Below are 7117 nucleotides of genomic sequence, written 5' to 3'. Positions count from 1 at the left end.
CGGGTATAATTACTAGACCAAAAACGATTTATTAAGCCTAACGTATAGGTAGCATTCTTTAAAAGCTTTCATCGCCTCACCATTAACTAAATACTGGTTAAAATAAAAACAAATTTGGCCCAAACACGCCCGGCTACAAGCTTCGGGCAACAAGCATTATTTATTATATTAATAACAACTAATTATATGTTTAAAAGAAATATTTTATACGTAATGACGTGATATAAATCTTGATCGGCGTTATAGGGATGCGGTGTGGCGATAAATTTTATTTTTATCGATATTTTTTTCTGTTGCCGAAAGTATGTTATCTTGTGTATCGTTAAATATATCTGAAAGTTATGTCAATTATCTATTTGTATTGTTTATACATATAATATAATAGATGATTTGTAATAATTAAAATTAGAAATGCAATTTAGAAACTATTTGTTCATTAATAGAATATGAAAAATATGAATTTTATTTAACTTTATTAGGGAATTATGTTAAAATATTTCACAATTTAAATACTCAATTGTTCAAAACCCTATGCATCCGCTCAATGCAGCGATCAGGCAATTTATAATATTTCAAGTTCGCATTCAATAAAACATATCATAAAGTAACGCCCACACCGTCGACCAATCAATACACAAATACGTGTAAACGCGATATGAAGCGAGCCTTTAAAACAAATAGTTCTGAGAACTTCGCCTTTCATAACTCTGCCAAATTGACACCTTGTTTAACCCAATGCAATTCTCGACAATTTGCGGTGTCCGTAAGTGGGCTATTATACGGGCGCAAAGTTATTTTTATCGACACAATACTCGATAATGTATCCTACATCACTAAGCTTAAGGTGCACGGGCTGTAACGGGGTGTCGTTATAGTGTTGTGCGCTGGTGAATATCGACTACGTATACATCTCATCGACATCGATTTTATACTTTTTTCCCATCACGAATATCAATGGAAATTTGTTTTGTGCCCAATTATGTGCGCCTTTATTTTATGTACGGTTAGCATAATACTGAATATTGTTGAGGGTGAACGCTTTTTTGATTCGCTTTATTAAGTTTTTATGACCGCAGTGTTGGGATACTGTCGATATTAATATTTAAGTTAAATATTTATAATAAATAATTCTTAGCACTTTATAATGAGTTGAGAATAAGTTTTAAGATATTTAGATTTCTAATGTCGTCTTATAAATAGTCTTTTCACACACAATTTACCAGAAGAGTTGAAAAATGGGACTATGAAAGCACTCAAATGAACTTTTATAGAAATTTAAACTGCTTATCAAAATTTGACGCTATATGTATTAGAAAAGTCGTGATTTTTCGCTCATCATAGACCGGTAAGTAATAAATAAAACTAAATTAGTTTAAACAATATAGAGACAGTAATTTCTCAAGTTTTGGACGCGAACTTTTCATTCCTCTTTTCTATATTATTATCAATTTTTAGTACCTACCTGGTAGCTAAGATTTGTTTATTGGAATTTTCCGTGCTGTGAAACTATTACCACTATATACCTATTTTGCTATCGCTACACAAATAGTGTCGAAACAGATACATTACACAGTTATTAACCGGCATATCGTTTTATTAATATATTTATCTGTATTCGGATCAATTCGGATTTCTAATGCGTTTAACGAAGGTCAATGTGTATAATATTTTACAATCAAAAATAAAATGCGTGCAGGCTTATTGGACTTTTCATAATAATTACATTAGTTTCTTTTTTGTTTTCTATACCTAGTGCTTATTTATTAATGTTTAATGTCTTGTGTTCGGTTTCTTAAGAGATTGAGGTGAGAGTAAGGTGTAAAGGGCTTCTTATTTATCAGTGAAACAGGTAAAAATAGTCAGATAGTAAGAATAGGTAGAGCTTTCACATTGCAATGTTTGCAATTAAATTTTAATAATTTAAAATTATTAAATTCCCATCGACCAAGAATGTTGTACTTTAAAGTAGGTACCTATTGAGGAGCTAGCTAGTTGTTTATTTTAGAGCGTTAATTATTTCTAATATGTACGTAGTCTTATGCTCGTAAGTCGTAACAAATTATTATGTTTTTCTTTTATAAAATAAAAATACTCCTCAAGAATCATACACGACAAGTCTCTTGACAGAGTTTAGTATAATGATGGAAAAACTAAATATTATCAAGAACAACACCATTACGTTCGGTTCAGCCGGCACAAAGCACCGGAAGAGACGGACAAACAAACTTCAGCTTCTTTGGGAGCTTTTGGTGGGAAAAATTCCGATCGCTTTGAGAAAAGTTGTTTAAGAAATTATTAGTTTTGTTGTATTGTTTGAAAATATTTATAATAGCGAGAGATTGATAAAGTTTTCCTATATTTACTAGGTACTTATTTAGAGTTATGGCAATTCGGTTTCTTTATAACATTTGAGTAGAATGAAGACGAAAGTTGAATTATAACTTATGCACTTTTTACTATTATTTGTTTTTATGTTGACGAAGCTTAACAATTTATAAAAATAAACGTAGTTATAAAATTAAGAATAGATAATTATTAAATACATTAAAACCGGTCTTCAAGAATTTTTGCTAAAGGTTATGTTTTTAATATTTTGTTATAATAATAGCCTAAGTACTTTGCATTATATTACATTGCGTATAACTCTACAGATGTAAGTGGCTAATTTGTGTGTATATGTGTGTGTGTGTTTGTGTTTAGTTTAAATTGGCTCCTACTACGCCTTCGAGCATGTTAAGGTAATAGGCGGGGCGACGGTGTAGGGTTGTCACTTGATACTTTTACTAATTTTTAGGAAAATATTTTATGTGTACCTACATCTAAATATGACTGTAAGTAAATAGACGCTTGCACTGTTGTTACAGTGGCAGACACGAGAACTGTATAAGTTTTGATGATTTGTTATCGATTGATTTGATTATTTATAATAATGTTGTATAAATAATAACACTAATTAACTGTTCTTTTTTTTTCAGAATATAGAAAGTTGTTAAACGAAGAACACTGCGGCATCCATCAACGTCAGAAAACATAGGAAGTATTAAAAATCTTCTCATTGCCAGCCCTGCATCCCACAGCACCATCAATATAACAATTTAAGAGGAACATTTCAACAGCTATAAATTAAACACGGTACCAATGGACTGCCCCCGGGGGCAATCAGTGCAGTCGACAGCTTGGTATCCACAATTGCGAATATTAAGCTGTTTCTAATGCTGTTCTGATTAACTAGTAGATGACTAGGAGGTATATATACTCAAACTCAAACTGAAATTAATAATTATTATTACGTACTTATAGTAGTTTGGGATAAAATGATCAGTGAAATACATTAAAAGACAGAGGTTACCTTTACTTTGCGTATATATTTTGGTTAAGTCACAAGTATAGTGACATAGTGATAGGGATTAGGGGTGTGTGAGACTTAATAAACCCCTGTTTTATTTCTTTAGGTCATATAAAATAGCTTTTTAATTGTAGAATTTGAACTCTATGATGCTTATTTTATCGTCGATAGGGAAGCGCTTGACCACAATCTCGCCTGATGTTAAGCTGAGATGTGGTCTAAGATGGTACGCGCTTCCCTAGAAGGTACCTGTTCACTCTACGCTTATGCATAGAACGTATGAGCTTTATGTGAACAAAAGGACTATAGGACTGTACAAATTAATAAATGTACGAATTTTCACATACTTCTTAATATTAACAACTTGGTACTATTCTAATTAGCAAGAGGTTTGGTTAATAAGAACTGAACAAATCGGTTCATTTGATGGGGATGTTTGGGGATAAAAATAATTTTAAATATAATTTCTACACAATAACAAATTTATGAACATTTCAACAAAGAATAACAGGAATATATGAAGTGCTTAAAAATAAAGTACCTACTTCTAATTACTAGATAATTAATAGCATAAAATCCATTATCAATTTCTAATTAATGACCGTTCTTTCACCAACTGAAACCAAACAGAACCTAACCCAAAATTAATGGTTCTTAGCGCGTACTCATTCATTAAGGCGTCAACAACTAAATTAGAAATGAAAACTAATAAATTGATCTAAAATATATCTTAGATTTAATTTTGGTGCGTAACAAATCATTTTCTTCTGGGAAGGCTCAATAATTGGGTCGATATTGGGCCAAATAACAGGCTTTAGTGGCCAAATTGGGCTCATAAAATAATACTGCACGCTCTGGGCTTCATTCGGGTACAAAATTATCGAGTTATCGATTTGTTTTCGTTGTATTATAATGGGGATAATTTGAATTTTATCACGGACGTTGTGGAGTTGAAGATATTGTGTTTTTTAATTAAACGACTTCGAATTGCGATTTATTTATTATTTCACCCTTTTTAATTAACTGGTGTATTAATATTACGTGTATTATTACAATTCCATATTTTTTAAACAATTCTTCCTCTACCTATACTTACCTATCTTTTTTTAGAGCAAGTAAAGTCGATACGTCAAATCATATTATATTCTCCATGTAATTTATGTTTGAACTAGCTTCCGCCCACGAATTTGTGCATCGTGCATCCCTGTTTTTCCCCGTTCCCGCAAGAATTTCGGGAAATCCTTTCTTAGCGGATGCCTACGTCCTAACACCTTTTTTGAAGTGAAACTTCTTTATCGGGTGGACAAAAATTTAGTGTAACATTTTTGCGTTACGCCGTACGCGTGACATTTTTGCGTTACGCCATACTCGTGACATTTTTAAGGTCATAAAGAAGTTTCACTTCTTACGTGTGTACTCTAGTACACGCATACATTTTTTTTTTAGTGGGGCCTATTCCTGCGTGTTTGTGCTGATATAGCCGCAATATTGTGTCCATTACATTTTATGGTCTTTCAAACGTCAATTTTTATTAAAATTTGCATAAATTATTATAATATTAACATGTAAAAGGATTTTTAAGTATCACTAATTTATATAATTAAGTATTCATAAATCATCCAAATTACTTTAAAACAAAGAAGTTTTAATTAATCTATAGAAGCTATTTAGGTTAATTTTTAAACGTATTTAAATATGGCGCGAACCAATCATTTATTTATGTATCCTTTCATTTATTATCAACGCACATTCATAACAACAATTAATTAATATAGATTCTGGCACATTTATTTATATGTTTCAAGCGGTTCATTCATTAAGATTATCTAAGATGGAACAGGGATGGAATTAGTTTTAGAAAGCCCTTTATATCGTTAGGCCCTGAAGCACAGATTGTTAAATAATTACTACGTAACCTGAAGGTAATTTTTTAACCGACGGACGACTCTACGACTCTCGACTCGTAAAGTATGTTTTTAGCGTCATTTTACGTGCTTTATAAATATTTTTATGCTTCTACAAAGCCTAGTTGAAACTAAACTCAACTAACCTCTAGGTGAAAGCAACTTGACTCAATTTTGGACTGAGCGGTTACCCATCAAAGGATTATCTGCACCTTAGATTGCTTAACTTAATAATTAATAAACTTACCACGATTCCTTCTAATACCTTGTATAAAACATATTTGTTAGTGAAGTACTGAACTATACAGATTTGGATGAAATCATACAAATAGGTAGGTAGGTAGGTACTCTAATCTAGATAGTTTTATAATATAATACGTTTATACCGGTTCTGGGGAAGCCAGAAATAATTAATTGGAAACTTAAAAGGACGGTTTAACCAATAAAAGCATAATTAAGTGTTAGGGGCCATAAAGTGGGGCTCCAAATAGCATTCAATTTATACAGAAACAATTTGCTTTATACCACTAACGTTATTATATTAATCACAGATAGGACATAAATTTTCATTTAATGAACGATTAGTTTACACAATTATAGTTTTTGGGGCCAATAAAATACAGTTTACAATGGTATGTCCGTTTTATTGGACCGTTTCCTTACCTTTGTTGCTTGGTTGGTTCTTTTGGTTTCGTAAATTTCGATTGGACAATTGTTTCTCATTTGAGCGATGAGCGATTTATTCTTGTTAAAACACAGGCGAGTTAATAACAATTTTAGTATCTAGTAATCTATATAATATAGCAATAATTAAATCATTTAGACATATATTGATTTTAAATTGTAGTTTGCTGTTTTGGTTCAAGATTAAACTTATGTAGCAAATATAGTCTTCGAGTCGGATCTTTATTATCAAAAAATAATCAAATTTTATTATGATTACCATTACCCTAATGACTAATCCCTACCAATTTCTACACATATATTTTATTTTTTAAATCTTCCATTTAACCCAACGAAATCTTACATATCCGCACAACACTGTAACATGTAGACTGTAGGCGTCCAAGGATTATTTATAGAATTTAATTAGCCATCAGACGCCCATTCCGTAGCGGTGTTCGCGCTTCGTGGCCGGCCATATCTCTGCCGATTTCAATTATTGCTCAATGTGTATTGTTTTTTAATACTAGGTGTATGGATATAATATTATGTAGCCTGTGTTCGATCATTTTGTGATGTTGGTAGTTTGATAATTTATTCTAGGTATTTAAACTTAATTTTTTAAGCAATTGTACTTATTATGTATTACTTATAGCTACTACTACTATGCCATGGATGAAGTTAACAAATAAAAACGCTGGTAGAAAGTTTCTGGAGATTCAGAAAGAGCAGCTTGTTTCGTAAAAAATTACAGTATTCTCTCAATCTCTATTCTTTTGTTTTTTTTTAGTATTTTATTGCGTAAAGTTAGATTCCATTACATGAATGAATGTAAAATACAAACATATAACACAAAAACAACCTCAAAAGCTCCGCAAAGCATACGCGTAATCGAACATCTTTAATTCTAAGTAAGTTTACACTAACATCTCATTAAAATTTTCCGCACTTTCTCACATAACATAAAAAGAAAAATCTTATTAGATGATATAATAAGTTATAATAATTAATAATTACGTATTACTATTAATTTAAATCTATTAGAAGCGAGCGTAAACCAAATACCCGCTACATTAACTTATAAGCACCTATAAGTGATCAATAGTATAACATTGAAAAAACGTCCAAGCGTCTTTTTGCAAAACAAAATGGCGTCCGCACAGATTTGAACCGACGGCACGTAAAATTAATTACTCTTGTACGC

Source organism: Colias eurytheme, chromosome 23 (genome assembly GCF_061535395.1).
Source record: "Colias eurytheme isolate Ceu_HAF_F1 chromosome 23, ilColEury1 Martin Lab GWU primary, whole genome shotgun sequence".
Taxonomy (NCBI): Eukaryota; Metazoa; Arthropoda; class Insecta; order Lepidoptera; family Pieridae; genus Colias; species Colias eurytheme.
This window is presented reverse-complemented; position numbering follows the sequence as displayed.